Source organism: Rhynchophorus ferrugineus, unplaced genomic scaffold (assembly GCF_030347505.1).
Source record: "Rhynchophorus ferrugineus isolate W39M unplaced genomic scaffold, kcgeb_rfMv2 rfM1, whole genome shotgun sequence".
Classification (NCBI taxonomy): Eukaryota; Metazoa; Arthropoda; class Insecta; order Coleoptera; family Curculionidae; genus Rhynchophorus; species Rhynchophorus ferrugineus.
Window position 1 is genome coordinate 12,274,626 of NW_027472580.1, and position 20,195 is coordinate 12,294,820.

The 20,195-nt window shown below is 31.3% G+C and overlaps 1 protein-coding gene across 2 annotated transcripts in view; it reads right to left on the bottom strand.

The window, feature by feature from the left end:
* The window catches only part of LOC143204482 (neuropeptide CCHamide-1 receptor), a 480,161-nt gene that overhangs the window by 165,952 nt on the left and 294,014 nt on the right, over positions 1-20,195 (bottom strand). The window lies entirely within an intron of this gene.

A 20,195-nucleotide genomic window follows, 5' to 3' on the forward strand; every position in this document is an offset into this window, starting at 1 on the left:
CCGGGTACCCGGGTATCCATTTCAATCCACAGGTAAAATATATTAACTTCTCCTTAAAAAAAATTTATGGCCGTCTGGATGCCCAGAATTGAAATAATTTGACACCCATTTTTCGTCAAATTTTTTAACAATCAATTAATTAATAAAAGTTATTAACTATCAAACTTGATACCCAGCCCGTTCAAAATCCAGGTCCCCGGGTACCCACTAAGATTAATGTATATGACCGACGAGTTTATACCTGAGGTTGAGTTTCTGCAATTTCGTGACGAATATTGTCGTTAATATGTTGAATCGTTTGGGGCTTACTCACACAAACTTTTGATTTTAAAAAACCCATAAGAAAAGGTTGATGCTGTTAAATCGCGAGATCTGGCTGGCCATGCCAAATCGCCGCTTCGCAAAACTGGTCTTCGTCGAAAAACGTCATTTAAAAAATTAATTTTTGAAGGAGCTGTGTATGCTGTTGTTCCATATTGCTGAAACCACATGTCCCACTTGGTACTGTTCTGCAATAACAGTAACAACACCTTGGTCACTTTAAAAAAAATTGCTGCCATTGATGTTTACACCATAAATATCGTAACATACCACAGAGTGGTTTTTAGTAGATGCAACGACATTTCATGAATTAATTGAGGATTGTGTTCCCCAAAACCGGCTGTTCTATTTATTAATGTGGCCACAGAGAAGAAAATGGGCTTCATCTCTCGTTATCTATTTAGACCAAAAATGTTCAATTTCACCAGACAACCTTAGTATTGCCTTACTGTACTTAACGTTGGACTAAGTTGATTTGGATTAACTGAATTTTGTACGGGAACATCTTCAAATCAGTTTTCAAAACCGCCTTAAACTGCGTGAAGAAATGTGTAACAATGTAACCACTTCTCCTAATTGATATGTCTGAAGACTCAGCAACACTATCGCGCACCAAAGCCACAATTTCAGCAGTACGAGACGTCCGTTGTCTTCCAGAACAAGGCCTGTCTGCTGTCGAACCGTACTTTCGAAGGTTAACATGTAAACGATAAATTCTGGTTTTGTGAAGCACTGAACGGTTAGGATATTTTTGACGCATTTTCCATTTAGTGACAATAATGGAACGATTATTTTCAATATACATTATCACTATTTCTGCTCATTCTTGTGACCTGTATTTATCCCCAAAGTGAGCTAAACGTCACATAACCAAGATAGCTAGCAATCAAAATGTTAGCGGAAATTTTGACACTTCTGTTGCTTTGTCAAAAATTTTATATTGCCAAATATGTTCTAAATAATTGTGCTATTTATATATTTTTCTGTAAATTTGGACGAAAACTCTAGGATACGACTGATATCGTCGTATTTCAATTACCTATCGTGAATGATAAGAGGATAAGGCTTCAATCAGCTTAATCGGCAGTAGACCTTTTTTCCGAATATGAGTGCGCAACTTGTCCGAAGGCTTTTTGGAAACTAGAAATATCTAGAGAGATGTTACCAAACTTCGGACCTTTATGAGGAGTCTGATGAACGATGGCTCCGACGCGGTGAAAGCTTGAAGGTTTAACAAGGAATCTAAATTGTTGACCGGGAAATATGTGGCTTGCGTCTGTGAAACTACATGAGCATGAAGCATCCCATTTTCTAACAGTCTGGATGATCCGGTTCGTTATTATAGTAAAAGCCAAATTGTTTCTTTGTAAATTCTTGAGCTTTCCTCAAATCTCTTTTGTTGGTTATTGGCGAGCTAGAATGTTAATGTTCGTGTTCTCTTAAATATCATCACGGGTATTTGGTAACAATTTACCACTTGGAAACTCTGGTTTTAAGCTAAACAAACTCACGGCAAGCAGTATTTAACATTATCAATTATATAACATTTATTGAAAGCCCTTATATTATTGAAACAAAGATATAAGTAACATTAATTGTTTTTGTAGTTCTTAAAAAAGTACAGAAAAATTATGGTAAACAGTTTATAGATATTTCGTGGAAACATAATCAGCACAACCACAAAATAATTATGAAGGATCAATCCTATTGCTGCGCTGTGCCCTGTATATAGCAAAATTTCCGAAATGTAAAGAATTCAATCGAAATTGGAAGTATGAGATCCGAAATGGTACCTCAGGGGGGCGTATGACTTAAGTTGAGTGGAGTGGTCAGAGGGAAGAACTTTCTTGAAGTCATTAAACCCCCAGTGGAGTGGCGTCAGACCCCCCCGTTATTTCTTGTATGTGGATTGAAAACATCGTTTCTCCATTGAGTTTCATGTCGGTATATTTTCAAATTCAGGTTAAGGTTGTATATTGTAACATATTGTAACATAATATTAAATATAGTTACATTGTATAACATATTTCCTTGTACCCTCTCTTTGGTCCCTTTTATTTTGTGCATCCCTTACCTCTTTGGTAGTTTGGGATATTGGAGAGACCCAAGAACAACGTATCGCCCATTGAGCAAAACTATCCGAAGGAAACGTCGAATTTGTTCAATACAACACATAGATAGCACCAACGAAAAGCGCTCTCTGCGTGGCTTGATTAGGAGTTGTATCGAGATTTAGGTTGTTGAAGAAAAGTAGACCACAAATTTCAAAATTCTTGTTGCTTTTAAAATAACCTCATTGTTACAAGTTGCAAAGGCAATAGTTTCAGTCTTACGAGGAAATGAAAAATTGAAAATATGTAATATTGTTATCGGTAAATCCATCTTTTGTTAAAAAAAATAAGCATAAATTTCCTTATCTTATTATGAAGACTATAATTCTTAACACAATTTTCTTTACAATTAAATATTATAAAACTAAGCACATAAAGCTAAGTTATAATATTTGATATCTTCATTTACTACCGATATATTATATCATCGTTATAAATCAGCTTAATATAAACATCTAAATTGGTAAAGATCGTTATTTAGATTATCTTTTATGACTATTATCTTTACGACTACATCGAAACAAGGAAAATAACTTGGGGTTTTAATTAAACTTTATTAACAACCTTGTTCAAGGTATAACTTGCGAAAGTAAAGTAAATGAAGAATGGCTTAAATTAAGCCGAGAGTCAATAATTAACCTCTAAATGGACCATAGAATCAAAGAGTAAACATCCTGCTCGCTAAAATATGAAATAAATTCGCGGAATTGGCCGAAAAATTAGTATTCGGGCGCAGAATACTAATACCGGAAATAATAAATCTAGATATCTATTTGGGATTAGGACAAAGCGTACGTTCTCATTTCCGATTTCGGTTTAAGTATAATTGAATGCATTTATTTCGTTCGTGACCCTCCTTCTTTACTCTTAGCAGTATTTGCATTTCTTTGGAGTATAATGAATTCATGTTTGAGCCTTGACGGATATATACAGATTGTACATTAATTTAGAGCTATATCGTATCCGACAATTTTGTGGAGTGGTTTATTTGTTGGTTTAATTTTACGAGTACATATTATTCACTTGTTAATAAAAACAATGGATTGAATTGGATAAGAGTTAATATCAGTTTTTTCTAATGGATAACTCTACCATCGTCTATTTATGGTAATAATTATTCAGTGAAGACGAATTACAGCTCTTTTGAAAGGCAACAGCTCGTAGAGTCATCTAGAAATAAGCTGTATTATTCGTTTATTTAGTTGAAAGTTATTCAGTGAGCATTGAAAATAAACACTCCAGAAAGTCATTTTCGGCAGAATTTTATTTCCGAAATGATTTAAATTAACATTATCTTACTCGTTTACCTTCTGGAACCATCGATGTTAGATCTTTGATGTGTTTAATTATTATTATCGGGGTAAACCTTTAAACTATTTAAATTAGACTACCGAATACCAAAAATAACTCAATATTTTAATGCAAAAATAATGTGGTCCAAATCATAACAATTCTCAAAATTGATTATACGAAAATTAGCTTTAATTCGAAGTTAAGGGTTGAGTAGGATCGGATAGGGATTGCTCATCATAAGCTATTCAAACTTGACCCCGAACGTTAAGAATTAATAGAATTGAAGGAGGCGATTAAAATATACTAGATCACACCTTTATTTGCTGTTTTTATTTAAAAAGCACATATATTACAACTGTAATTCTTCCAACAAAACAGCAAATGCACGTCATAAAAATTTATAATGCAGCGTTGCCGTTTCAAATTTAAGTTTAGGTTTATTTAGATTCTAATATGACAAAATATTAATGTAAATAAAATAATTAAACAAAAATAATGCTATCAAACATAAATTATTTTAACATTATTCTAAATCGAACACATACATTTCCGATTTTTTTAAATTATTTAATTATTACATCGTTACTAGTCGTTTCCGATTAACCTACCCGGTATATAACTAAGAGGACCCATCGGCCCTATCTCAGTATCTGATGAAATAATGTTTATACATGTCAGTGCTGTATTTTTTGTTATATACCCCTCACTGCACAACACTACACAAGATCAGATGGTTTGATTCGTTTGAGCCTGTGTCCTGCTATGGTGGTATCCAAGAGTTGCAATACTTCAATATTCTCATAAGAACAGAGTCTTTCCTCATGCCCTCTTGCAATTCTTGAGTTCTTGGCTGACTGTGTGTATCTGAAGGTCTCGATGTAGGTATTCAGTCTTGTAGTATTTGAATACGCCCGCCATACTTCTCAGGACTTTATATTTTATTTATATTATTCTTTGCCTGCAGAACATCTCCACAATTGAATTCCGTATGTTCATATAGGTTTCGGTATTTGCTTATATAATAGCAATTTATTATGTACTGATAATTGTGATTTTCTTCCAATTAGCCACTACATTTTCCTGTATTTCAATTCCGGTTCTTTTCTTTTCTTCTTTATATGTTCCTTCCATCGAAGTCTTGCATCAAGATTAATTCCGAGATATTTAGCGTTGTTGCTATATGGAATGATAGCATTATTTAATGTTATTAGTGCTTGTACACGTTTCCAAATTAAATAGCCACAATAGTTTGTAGGTTAGAGTTATTTTATTATATCTACCTTAAACTTTTTTTAAACTCCACCATATAAGGAAAGTCCAGTTTTTTACGTAGTTTTTTTTTTGCTGGAGGCCTAAACTACCCAATCAACAATTACATATCCAAGTAATGTGTTTTACTTTCACTAGAGAACATATTTATTTTTGTACGTTTAGTTCTTGTTACTTTCGTTCCTACGTTTCCTTGTTAAGTTGTTTTGATATTACTGTATTTCTATATTCACATCCGCAAACTTGTTAGCATTAGTTCTGTATAAATTTTAAGCTAATGCACATAAATATTTAAAACTCTACAATATTATTTTCTATAATTATCTCTCATCTCATCTTTAGTAATTTCTACTCTTATTACTCTGTACTCTGTATCAGCATTAGGAAAAAATATTTCATTCAGCCCTTTTCACTAGCAGAATCACTATTCTAGACATTTACCAAATTGTTAATTCCTAATGTATCAAGCACTTAGATTGTTGTGGATATCCTCCATTATAATATACCATGGGACGTTAATAATGCTGCGAAGAACCAGTTAAATTTGGATCTTATTGATGTTGGATTTCTTTTAGCAATAGCATAGCCGCACACCATAGGTCTACTTCGGCTTTAAGACTTGCCGCTATGATATATATTAATTCAGATTGTAGTTCCAGCAACCACCAGTTTCTTGAGCATCATGCAAATGAGTTCTGCTCACTTAATTTTGACATACCCTTTTCACTTAAGCTTGGCATCCAGTATCACGTGGGTAGGCTTCGTATCATTAATTTAATTCGCCATCTCTTAGTCCACTCAATCATTTTGGTTACAGTCTTTATTTACATATTTGTTCACTGTTACTTCTTTACAGTTACGGATTTCACTAGTATACATATACAGTAAATGATCGATATAATTGCCATCACAAGTATCGCCGTGTAAAGCCACTGAAAGTGAACCGAACTTGCCGTGAACCAGAATAATCTACTCGAACTAAGACTGAAACGTATATTAAGTAAAAAGAAAAGACAAGTCTACTGGCCACCAAAACTTGCAAAACTGTAATACCGATAGAAATTATTTAACCAAACGAAAAGGTAGGCAGAAAATTTGACATTTTTGGTTTTGTACAAAAATTGTTAAAATTCCTCAACTAGTCTTGGAAGTTTACAGAATAATACAGTAAAATACTTCATTTTGAAAAATATAAAGATGGGAGAAATATAATGTAGAACTGGGCAAAACTATTATGAGAACTTTTTATTAATTTTGATGGAAATTTTGCACAGCAGCACTGAAAACAACATTATTTTCTTAAATTATTTTTTAGAACCAATTTCTACAATATTGGTTCGGTTTAGTTTAATTGGTCCCATTTGCTTCAAAATTACAGTTCTGAGGTAAATATGTGTAATATTTACTAGACAATAAAGAATATTGAAGCTGTTGAAGAAATTGTTTTTAGAAAGAAAAGTGTAAAAAAATAGGCTCAAACGCTCAAAAAAAAAGGATACGAAGAATCGATATATTTTTCTGGAATTGTACTTAAAATCTACTTTTAAAAAATTGGTTAAAGTCTCGAATTTGTTTTATGACGTTTTTTAGAATCTTCTTGCTACATCATGTTTTTAAGTATTTTTCTGAAAAAGTGACAAATGAAATAAAACTTTATTAGCAACGCTTATATAACATGACAACGCGTCATGTTATATAAGCGTTGCTAATAAAGTTTTTATTCATCAGAAATTATTGTTATAAAGATGAAAGCGTAGTATTTAAAATAAATCTGTGAAAGTCTGTGGCATCCAATATCCATGAACAAACATAGGCACGTCTGATATTGGCATATGGAGAAGTGCAATATATATGTTTTATAATGATTCTTATCATTATATGCAATAAACATCATATGCATTATATTCATTATTTATAGCTTTATTGCAAATCCGTAATATATTCGTCATAATAAACAAACTTGTGCTTTAATAGAAATAGAACATAATTTAGTTGATAGTGATAGTTATAAATATCGGAATTCGAAATTAATTTCGTAGTTTGCCTGCTATATAAATACAAAGTAAATACAAAGTCCATTATATATTCTAAATCTATAGTTAATGAAATGAATTAATTGTTCTAACCAATTTTCTTAAATGAAAGAAAATTGTCTATTTATTTAGTGTTAGAAACTATAATATAATTAAGATATTAATACATTCCATCGTTATTGATTGCTTAATATGATAGTATAATTCATTAGATAGATATGTTAATATATAAATAGGTCTGGCTATTAGCTTTACATCAAAAACAAATATAAGTAAGGGTGTTTAACTAATGCTTTTTATTCTATATAAATTGTGAATATGTTCTTCGAAATAATATCTAATAAATTTTCATAAGTATATATATAGCCCAGGGATCTGACAGATAACAGGATATTTAATGCTGTGTAATTTATATTTAATATTCACTATTCTGCTGTGACTTTAAATGGTTATCCATTTTAATGTAGTTTAAACGAAGTGAGCTTTTCAGTATTTCCACCCTGTGGCAACTTACACAGCCAACCCAATTATCGCTATGAAAGGATATTTATTAGCTAGTAATCATTTATGCAGCTATAATTTTGAGGTAGAATAGCACGGTTGCAGTGTTACAATGCTTTATATAATGAAATGGATGACGGGAGCTTGATTTTGTTTAATTATATAGCGGTGACAAGTAATATTATATATTTTACACAGGAGTATGCTAATTACTATTATTATGTAGAGGCCTTTTGAAACTTTTTAATAAAAATTGATGGGTTTGTTGTCAAAAAAGTGACAATTAAGTCATAGCAACAGAAACAATGGTTAAAATGTTCAACAAAGTATTCAAAATATGGCCCAGTGCCAGTGCCGGAATGTGTAAATATGCAAGTGATTAAAAAATATGATTGCATTGTAAATACTATTATATTGGAATACGTATTAATTTATTCTTAAAAAATACCATTGCTGAAATGTTCATAATAATCACATATATACATATATACTCTTCAATTTTTCATCCAGTTTTTTCAATTATCTTGCAAGAAACGGTGATTTTAGTGAAGTAAGGTTTGTGATTTGTTTTTTGATGAAGAAAAATGCCGCTGAAGCCAAAAAGTGGCATTAAAATATTGGTGCAGACAGTGAACAATTGAGATTAATTATGTTAAAAAAACTAAGTAATCCTTAAATTAGTAGACTGTAGGACTATTCGGAGACTATATTATTGTTGGATTGTGAAAGTTACAGAATAATAGATAGAAATTGTGAAATCCACAGTACACATTGGTCACTTCAGTTGTCACTTATATTGATAACTAATTAGTTTTTATTTAAATGAGCGACTTTTGGAATCAATCCATTAATCATAAACTTTCTCTATAAATATACAGTACTTTTTAAATATCTCTAAAATTGTTTTATAATTAAAAGTGGGACTACTAAAATTTCACCAGAAATAAGAACAGAAAATTTAAAAATATGCCATATTGACGACACCTACCGTTTCCTAACATTCATTTCTTCATTCCGTTTGTAGGTTTCGATTTCATTTGAATTACTTATCTTGTATCTCGCGGTTGAAAAATTGGTTTTGTACTGCCAACGGAAATAATTGATCAACAAAAAAATTAAAATGGCATTTATCAAGGGAAATAAACTAAATTTGTTCAGAATAGATTCGTCGTTGATCGACCGTACTGTGTGACTGTATCTTATACAATAACTTTAAAAATACTACCAGGACTTTTGTAGAATAGGAGTGAATAAGTGTTCCAGACACTTAATGTGGCCACTTAACCAAACAGTATGAAATATGGTAAAATACTGAGCACATTAAGTAAAAAATAAGAGCAATTTGATGTACAAGATACATATATTTTTTTTACTATTTGTTATTCCTCATCCACTAATCATAAACTTTCTTTATAAATATACTGTACTTTTTAAATACCTAACATATAGGAGGTATTGATAGGTTAAATCAGCGTTGAAATGTTTCACCCTTAAAGGAAAATATGTTGACAAATAAAGTTAATTAGATCGTTTTATTCTCATTAAGATTAATTTTGGAAACGATTTATTTTAATTACACAATAAGTGCGAATGAACAAAACAGCATATCTTTGTTTTAGAATAGGCTAGATGACTATAATAAAGAATCACAAAATTATTGATTTTTATTAATAATTTACTACAGATAGATTAAAAAATAAAATTGTTTTAAAATTAAAAATGGAACTATTAAAATTTTACCAGATATAAGAACAGAAAATTTAAAAATATGCCATATTGACCACACCTACCTTTTCCTAACATTCATTTCTTCATTCCGTTTGTAGATTTCGATTTCATATGAATTACTTATCTTGTATCTCGCGGTTGAAAAATTGGTTTTGTACTGCTAACGGAAATAATTGATCAACAAAAAAATTAAAATGGCATTTATCAAGGGAAATAAACTAAATTTGTTCAGAATAGATTCGTCGTTGATCGACCGTACTGTGACTGTAACTTATACAATAACTTTAAAAATACTACCAGGACTTTTGTAGAATAGGAGTGAATAAGTGTTCCAGACACCTAATGTGGCCACTTAACCAAACAGTATGAAATATGGTAAAATACTGAGCACATTAAGTAAAAAATAAGAGCAATTTGATGTACAAGATACATATATTTTTTTTACTATTTGTGATTCCTCATCCACTAATCATAAACTTCCTTTATAAATATACAGTGATTTTTAAATATCTAATATATAGGAGGTATTGATAGGTTAAATCAGTGTTGAAATGTTTCACTCTTAAATGAAGATATGTTGACAAATAAAGTTAATTAGATCGTTTTATTCTCATTAAGATTAATTTTAGAAACGACTTATGTTAATTACACAATAAGTGCGAATGAACAAAACAGTATATCTTTGTTTTAGAATAGGCTAGATGACTATAATAAAGAATCACAAAATTATTGATTTTTATTAATAATTTAATGCAGATAGATTAAAAAATAAAATTGTTTTAAAATTAAATATGGAACTATTAAAATTTTACCAGAAATAAGAACAGAAAATTTAAAAATATGCCATATTGACCACACCTACCTTTTCCTAACATTTATTTCTTCATTCCGTTTGTAGGTTTCGATTTCATTTGAATTACTTATCTTGTATCTCGCGGTTGAAAAATTGGTTTTGTACTGTCTAACGGAAATAATTGACCAACAAAAAAATTAAAATGGCTTTTATCAATGGAAATAAACTAAATTTGTTCAGAATCGATTCGTCGTTGATCGACCGTACTGTGTGACTGTAACTTATACAATAACTTTAAAAATACTACCAGGACTTTTGTAGAATAGGAGTGAATAAGTGTTCCAGACTCTTAATGTGGCCACTTAACCAAACAGTATGAAATATGGTAGAATACTGAGCACATTAACTAAAAAATAAGAATAATTTGGTGTACAAGATACATATATTTTTTTTACTCTTTGTGATTCCACAATATGTCTTTGAGTTTTAGGTCCTAACAACTTTGACAGGTTCTTTCTTTTACGTGTCCTAATTAATCAGATATCATTATGTCTCTTTTTAAGTAGAATAAAATGTCAAACATCAATTTTTCTTCCAATTCCATTTTTCTGGGGATATAACTTTTATTACGGGTAAAGTAAATACGTCATAAAGTAGTCATAAAGTAGTTTTCCAAAAATAGTTTACTGGACGTTTTTGTGCATAATAGGAAACGGTAATACTACAAGAAAAAAAAAAAAATATATATATAATATATAATATATATATATATATATATATATATATATATATATATATATATATATATGTATATATAATATATAAAATATATTTTACTATGTAAGAATAGGTATTTTTTACTTATTGATTATATTTTATGTGTGGTAAACCAAAAATCAATTTCTGTTCGAAAACTGTATATATATGAACCGACGAATGAATTTTTATTGGATCTATATTAACATAATCTGATTTGGCGTGAAATTCCCAAAAAATTTCATCGACCTCTCGCATTCGACTTAACTTAAATATTCAATAACGCGATTCTGCAGGGAAAACAAATTCCGATTCGCTTATCTCAGTCGAAAAATAGCAAAATCAAAACGGTAGCAAAATAATAGACAAAAATCTATGAAAAAGTTTAATTTTAAATTTTTATATCTTATATATAGATAGATATTAATATATATATATATATATATATATATATATATATATATATATATATATATATATATATATATATATATATATATATATATATATAAATACTCTGACCCGGCAGGCTTCGCACTGCCTCGATCGATAAATAAAAGACCTAGTAATCCGTAATTAATAAAAAAATTCTGGCTATGAATGAATTTTTATTATTATTTTCGATTAATTACATATGATGTTTTATACTTAAAAAACAGAGTTTTCCCAAAATACTGGCTATTTATAAGGTTTCAATTAGATATTTACAGATACGCACAGTATGATACAGTTTGTTAAGAAATTAAAACTTTCTTATAAACTAATTTTTTTTGGGACATAAATAAACAAAGATGACGGTTTTACCACGCGCGAACACGCGACGTGTAATTGTCCATGCGCGAAACAGGAAAACTTCATTGATTGATTCCGCAAACTTCCAGCGACTGACCTTGTTTTACTGGATTAAAATCGAATGATAAATCTGTTGGAATCATCGTTATACACGGGAGCAACACATCCTCTCCTTTGTATTTTCCCTTTATCGCTGTTGCTTCAATGACGCTATTCATCATCTTTTTCACACCTAGTCTTGTTCCATTGCACAGTCGAGGTTGATTAATAATACACAGCATGATGACAACTGATCCTACTTTTAACTGCAAATTGTGAGGTGGTAATCCAGGCAATTCCATTGAATTTAAAAACTCCGTGGGATAGTTGACTACGCCGCTCTGGTTCATAATGGTGTCGACTCATTTGAAGGAAATCAACTGTCCCGGAAGAAAATTCTGAAGGGTCGCATTGAGATCCTCGACATCTTTATTTTTCGCCGTCAGTATTGCTCGTTTACCCAGCCAATTATGGTTATTGAATTGTTGCGGTATATCTGGGAAAACACGCTGAATAAGCTCCTCTTTTGAGTCTGTGATGTGACAGAAATTTGTGGGTAATGTGGTGATTCAGGTAGAGGTGTCCACTGCGACTTTATTATTTCCATTGTCCAACAACTTCTTCGCAAACACATTTGCAGTTTCATCTTGTTGCAAAAATACTCGCATGTTAGTTGTTAATTGGAGTGTCTTTACCAAAAATATTTTGGTTATCACGAAGATCTTTCAACGTTCTATAAAGGTGCCTCCAGTGACCTCTTATGGACAATTGTGCATTCATACCAAACAATCAATTTGCTTTCCCGTATGATCTTGGCCATTGCGCTATTTTTGGCGATGTTGTAAATTGTTGTTTCGTTGATTTTCATGTTTAATGGTAATTTCAAGACAGAATGTGCAGTTCGCCCGTCTTCTAGGAGAGTTCCAGCTATTCCAGATGAAACCAATGCTAGAGCTACATCTTTTCACGATCTGATCCTTGTCAAAAACAATGAAATTAAGAACGTTCTTCCGGTTCCTCCGGGAGCATCAAAGAAATTAATTCCACGAGATTCGTTGTTTACAGCTTCTATCAAAGTGTCGTACGCATTTCCTTGTTATTGATTTAATTGTGGGACATTTATACAAACTGTTTCGGCCAATGCTTCAATGTAATGTTGTTCTCTTTCCAACTCGTGGTTTAATGCATCGTGCATATGACATATATATATATATATATATATATATATATATATATATATATATATATATATATATATATATCTGAACAAATATAAATATATATCTGGTTTATCTGGACTGGACCAACAGTTTTAACGTGGGCTCCGAATCACGGTTCTACCGAGCATTAAGTCTACCGACTGATGAGTGACCATCTTAGAAAGTGATCCCAGAAGACATCCGGTCTTACCCAGCCTGGTTAGTGGCGTGACTGGGATTATGTTCGTTGTCTCTTGCCTGGAATAATCACAAATATTAAACAATAACAAACATAAATTTATGACCATACCCCAAGAGGATTCGAGGAATCAAGCCGACTAAATTATCATTGCTGATGAATTCAAAGCATTGCAGGCAAGATGATGGGCGTGTCAAATATATGGGCCGTCTGAAACAACAGTGAACACACATCGAATGACAGATCGTATTTTTCCTTTACATTTTATTAGAGTTAAAAAGTGATACAATATTGTCTCAAGCATTCGAACGTGTAATCAAATCGGCCTATAAAATTCGCCTGTATTGCCAAATGTCTGTAAGATTCTACAAAATATTAATGAGTGAATATAATTAGAGGTTATAAACCAACAAGCATTGTTTTAGCGCTTTTCTTGTTATGATTACTTTTTAAATTGCTGCTTAATAGTTATGATTGAACATGCCAAAGCCAACATATAGTCGGAGCCTGAAAAGGATTGCATGTCAAATTGCCATTCAAATGGGTTAGAGGTAAGTACTGAATAAACATTACTCGAAAAGAAAACTGTTTTTTTAAAATAAATTAATAGTTTTTGTGTTCCAAACCTTTTCACATTTTATAGCTAGCGCAGTCAGTAGGATTCCGGGAAGATCATAAGGGTATAAAAACAATATAACCTTGAATTCACCAAAAAGAAACCGTCTTTATGCGAAACGGGTGACGAATCAATATCAGCTTGATGTTAGCTGTATGAATTTAGATAAAAGTTTTCAGTTCATGGTGAACGGCTACCAAAGGCGAATTGTTAATTTAGTTACTTAGCTGTAAACTATTGGAATCTGGACCTACCAAAACCATAAATATCATCAATAAAAACGTAAATATCATCAGTATCACATTGTATCGCAATTTAAGAAGTTGCCTCATCTTTACTTGAATACAACTTTTATTTTTAAATAAATTAATAGTTTAGTACTGTGAAACGAATTCATAACCCTTATTCTGTGCATATATACACAGCATCTATATTCACTGAAGAATCTAATAATCCTAAAAATATAATACCTCTTATTTTATGTAGAGAAACGTCAAAACCATAGAAAAAGTAATATAAGTTAAATATACGGTATAATCATTATAGGAAAATACTGTTGTAGTAATAGGTTTCAACCACTGTAATATTATATTTTTTTACACCCATTTAGAAATATTCTTCGCTTTTCACTAGGTTTTTAAATGGTTTCATACCTTTCAGCCCCCTAAAGGCAATAAACCACCGTTTTTGTATAACTCTGAAATATTTATTAGTATACTTAAAAGCATACATTAAATATATCAATTTTAAAACGTGCTGAAAAAAATTTCATTAAATATGACAATGTTACAATAAAGCTGCAATATTAACGATTTTATTGTAAAATATATTTTGGAGGCAGATGTTTTTCATCGCCCTCTTTTTAAAATATTAAATTTTCACAACATTCTAAAAATAGTAAAATATTTAATAAATCTAGGATCAAATCAGACGTTGTTAAAATAAACCCTTTAAGGTTTATTAGGAATATTATTTCCATTATCAAAATATTCAGAATACTTAACGTTTTAAATTGAAATTCGAGATTTTTAAAATTTTCTATAGCCGATTCGATAATATTTATATATTAAAAATAAATTAATTCAAAAAAGGAGAAAAGATTTCTAAATTTTATTTTAAAGAGTTATTCGGAATTAATATTTCGACGTTTCCGCTAACCTACAATTTGTCTTTATGATAACTTAGATCTAGCTATATAACTAGGAGGACCCATTGCCCTAATTCAGTCTCTGGTGAAATAATGTTTCTACATGTCACTGCTGAATTTTTTAATATATGCACCTCACTACACAACATCAGATGGTTTGATACTTTTAAGTCTGTGTCCTGTTCTGGTGGTATCCAATATTTCAATATTTGTATGAGAATGGTGTCTTTCCTCATACCCCCTTGCAATTCTCTTAATTTCTTGACTTAATAAGGTCCCGATGTAGGTAATCAGTCCTATAGTATTTGGGTACACCCAAAATACCTCTCAGGACTTTGAGAGTTCTGAAAAATTTGTATTTGATTTATGTTACTCTTTGCAGAACATCCCTATAATTGAACTCCGTATGTCCATATAATATAATATAATAGCAATTTATTATGTACTGATAATTGTGTTTTCTTCCAATTAGCCAGTACATTTTCCTATATTTCAGTTCCAATTCTTTTTTTCTTCTTTATATGTTCCTTCCAGCGAAGTTTTGCATCGAGATTCATTCCAAAATATTTGGCGTTGTTGCTATATGGAATGATAGTGTTATTTTATGTTATTGATGCTTGTACGGTCTATTTATAGGTGAACTGCACATGTACAGATTTACTTTCATTAATTCTTATTTTCTAAGCTTGTGTTCAATTATTTATATTGCCACTTGCCTATTGTAATTTTCGTGAGGCTTCTTCACTATTGTGTCCGACAGCTATAATCAGCAAATGTAGCCATCGTAATATTTTCCATTTGTGGTATATCACAAGTGTAGAGTAGATAAAGCATTGGTCCCAGTACACTTCCTGGTGGTACACCTGCTTTAGCTTCTTTTATTGTAGAGTAAGCTTCTCCTTGTTTGACTCTAAACATTCTGCTTGTAATGTATGATTTTAATAGTTCGGTATGTTGTTTTGGTCGCATTTTCTGTAGTTTATGAATAAGGATTTCAACATTATCGAAGGCTTGTGCTACATCTAAGAATATAGCTGAGCATACTTTTTTATTTTCGTAGGCTTTTTCAATAACATCTGTTATTCTGTGGACCTGGTTAATTGTTGAGTGCTTGTTAATAAACCCAAACTAGTGTGTTGGTATTAGGTTTTCTCTCTCTATGACCAGTTTTATTCTTTTCAATAGGACTTTTACACAAACCTTAAATATTACTGGCAGCAATGATATAGGTCGATAGGCTTTTATTTCGTTTGGTGACTTCCCAGATTGTCTTAATGTAAATGCTGTATTGATCCAGTTGGTGGGTTTTACAGTTCCCTTTCTTAGTAGTTTTTGCAGTAATTCTCCTGTTATTAAGTCGTAGCCTGGTGATTTTTTGGGGTTAATGTTAATTTTAATAACTTTTGTTAGCTCTGTCGGCGTGACTAATTAATCATCGAATTTTCAGCTTTTATGTCCGGCAAATTATGTTCAATATTAGTTTCGTTTTGAAAGTTTTTTTCTAGATAAATTTTTAATGTTTTTTAAATTTCTCAGGTAGTCATTTATGGTTTTGTTTTTAAGTAAGTTCCTTTAATTGTACTCTTACCTTTTTTAATTTTTGGAGTATTATTCCAAGCAGCCTGTTGAGTATCTACTACAAATGTTTCTGCTTCAAAATTTAATTGTTCAGTTGTCTTGAGGGGTACATTTAGTTGAGTTCGTTTGTTCAATTCTTCAGCAAATCCTTCCCAAACTGTTCTCTTGTTTGTTAACGTTGGGTTTCTTTCTTTTTTTATTATATTTTTGCTCAATATCAGAATCATTGATATATAATTTGAAGTTGGCTATATATTTTTAACAGCGATGAACGCAACGTCGAAAATGCAAATTATCCATACAAACAACTGTCAAACAATTTACCTAGTTATCATTGTGTTATTGAATTATTCAATGTATATAATGTTGATCATGAAACGTTCAAAATAATGAATTGAATTGTTATATTTGTTGGCCGAAAACTAATCTCTAACTTCCATAGAATTCGAGATGGTTAAGAAGTTCATAAATCATGTATTTTCAGATGTGAATATGTAATGGATGATTAGAGAAAATGTTAGTCTTTTAATTATTGTTTCTATATTAATTATTGCAATTGCTTTTAATATGTGGGTCTTGGGCTTACTTATTGATTTGAATCAATAAGGTTTTTGTTAGATTTGGATGAGCCCTTTCCACTGTTTTATATTTATTTTTATACTTATTTAAATTTCTCTTGGTTTTTGTTTGGTTTTCGAACCTTTCCGGTTTTCCAGTATATTTTTTTTTCTTCAAATTTTTGGAGAGGCAAATAAAATTACGAAATTCCAAAAATTTTTAGTAGTTAGATAGAGATAAAACAAATGGTATTGAAATAGGTTAATTGCGTAAAATTCCATGGAAATTATTTAATAATCACAAAAAGTTCAATTTGTTGTAGCATGCAAAAGGAATAATATATTTTCTTAGCGTTTGGAAAGTGTATAAAATAATCATTACTGTCAAATCGGGGGAAAGCTAGAATATGTCATCTACTGATTTATATATTTATTACCGATAATTTTCAAAGTTTGTAGGAAATTATACATATAGAATGTTAACAATATAATAAAAAAATAAACATTATTGCAGAACATCAACCGCAATAAGTACCGAAGAATAGAACAAATGCATAGGCTCTTAATTAAAATAAATCTAGTACTATACAACAAAAGATATAGTTCGGCTGAATTCTTGGACATAACTTGGACCATTGATAAAGCGTAGGATAAAGATAAGCGGTTGTAGGGGAAATTATAAAAACTTCTCCCTCACATGTCATTGTCACGTCACACATATATCTCACACTGTTTACTTTAACATACTTCTTCAAGAGTAGCACCGCACATCCATAGCAGACTCCAAAAACAACTCGATGAGAACGCCGAAATCCCATGGTGAGAAGAAGCCACCTATCTCGGTCTTTTCTTTGATCGCAACTTTAGGTGGAACTCCCAGATTCAAAGGTCCTTCCAGAAAGGTCAATGTATTTTCAATCTACTGTTCCCACTCTTCAACCGGGCTAGCAGCCTTCCTTTTCAATAAAATCTCTCCTGTACAAGATGGTGGTTCGATAAGTCGTTCGATACGGCTCCATTGTCTATCTAAAATATGCCTCACCTAGCCAGGTGGAACGTCTTCAAGTCTTTCAAGACAAAATTCTCAGGAGAATAATGAATTCCCCCTGTTTCGTCAGGAATAATCAAATTCATAGAGAAACAGACTTCCCCCACGTTCACGATCTTATATCCGAGCCCTATTCGAGATATTTCTCCACTCTTCGTCTCTCGGACAATAGATGTATTACCGAGCTGGCCGATATTTTAGGCCAATAACTCATTCGGCTCTTCGTGTCATTATTCTATTACAGCCGACACTATCCCGTCGTGGAAAGCACGACGGTCTCAGTTTTCTTCGGCGAGCGATTAACTCATGTACCACAAGCTGCGTGGTGTAATAACGACGCCATGTCCTTGCCTGGCCCTTGTGCCTCTTAATAGTGTTACCGATTATGGGCACCTTTCTTACTAACTGTAAGAAGTACCAGTTAGGGTCATTGGATCAGCTGATAGGTTAGGGTTTAGTGGGTAGCCCAGGGGCAGTCTCCACATAACCAGTCCAACTCGATTATTCTTGTGAGCCTCACCGACTAGGTATTCGTAACAGGATTCCCCTTCCCGGTATCAGGTCCATAAAAAACAAATATGTCTTAGAGATAAATATTTCACCACAAAGCGAGAGCATGAACATACTGAATTACCTGCAATGTATTTAGGAGTTCCAAATAGTAGTGTACTGGGTCCGATATCTCCTATACACAGGTAATATACTGATCACAAGAACTACAACTGTGGCAATAAATGAAGACGACACGGCAGTATTAGATTCATACAAACAAATCAAAGGAGTTCTAAACGCACTTAAATTATATACAATTATGGATATATACAGCAAGGGAAACAAAATATATCCATGGAAATTTTATCTTTATTTATGGTAATAAAATAGTTTTTCAAACTAGTAATTTTTATGTTTAAAATACTTATCAATATTATAACTAATGTAGCCGGTAATATTCCTGGGAGATAATAAGGCTGCCTCCTTTTGAATTCTTTCTGTTAATCAATCTAATTATTGAATAAAGAAAATAGTATCTCAGTTGAAGCTGTAAGGTCAGAAAAGTTGGATTGAAGGTGCTCAAAGACCCCTAGCTGTAACAAATTCAAAATAAGGATCCCTCAACTAGTGAAAAACATTCCTAGTTCGTGGATTCCTCGCAGACGTATCACAGTTCAAGGTATATGGTCACGAAAGGCGCACTTAAGTTGATCTCAATTAACATACTCTATTGGAATTTGGACAGCTCCTTGCAGTTCAGGGCGAATAGCCATCAAAGAGGATTGTAGTAGCTTAGTTTCTTAGTTCATAATCATATTGTCAGAAATAAACCAAAAATATAGAAACGGATGGAAACATTTTAAGTAACTACCCTATTATTGTTTAAAAGATTATTTATAACAGTATTATTATCGGTGAAATGGAGAGTGATTGGCAAATAACTGATGGAATATCCAAAGCATGAGCTTTGCCTATTAGTGGCATATATCAGTTTATATCCTGGGGAAATTATATTAAACGTAATACTAACTGCTAGAGGGGGTTATAGAAAAGGGGATATGCCTTCTAGATTAGAGATTTTCACCCTAATATGACGTAAATTGTCATAAATTATCGATATATATTATTACAATTTTATCGGAAATTAAACAATGCTAGATCAGCATATTCCTAACAATAGATACTGTGAATTAAAAGTAACCCATATAAGTAATCCATGTGGACTCGTTCATATGGACAGGTAAAGTTTTTAAATCGTTTTATTCCTTAAATAAGGCGAACTAAGAAAAAAAAATTTAATTCATATATTTCTTCATTTACTACACAAACAGGAATTTATTATTTCGTACAAATATTTAGAACATAAAAGTAGAAAAAATAATTTTTGCTTATATATGAATCTCTGAATATGGTACAGTTCTGAATATAATCTTACAACGATAATTTTGTTACATTGTTCGGTAATGTTGTAATTTAAACTTACCAACACTTTATTGATTATCGGAATTTAATAAAAATTAGATTTAATGAAATTTAATTTAAAAAAGGTTAGTGAGTGTTAGTGTGTTAGTTATATAGTGAAAATATTGTCAAATTAAGTTTTAGTGGTAAAACATATCATTTTTAAATTATTTTTACTCTATTATGTGAGAATCATGATTAAAAAGAATCCAAATTAGTTTTTTCCAAACCTACAATAAAGTAAATTGTTTGAAAAACTTAC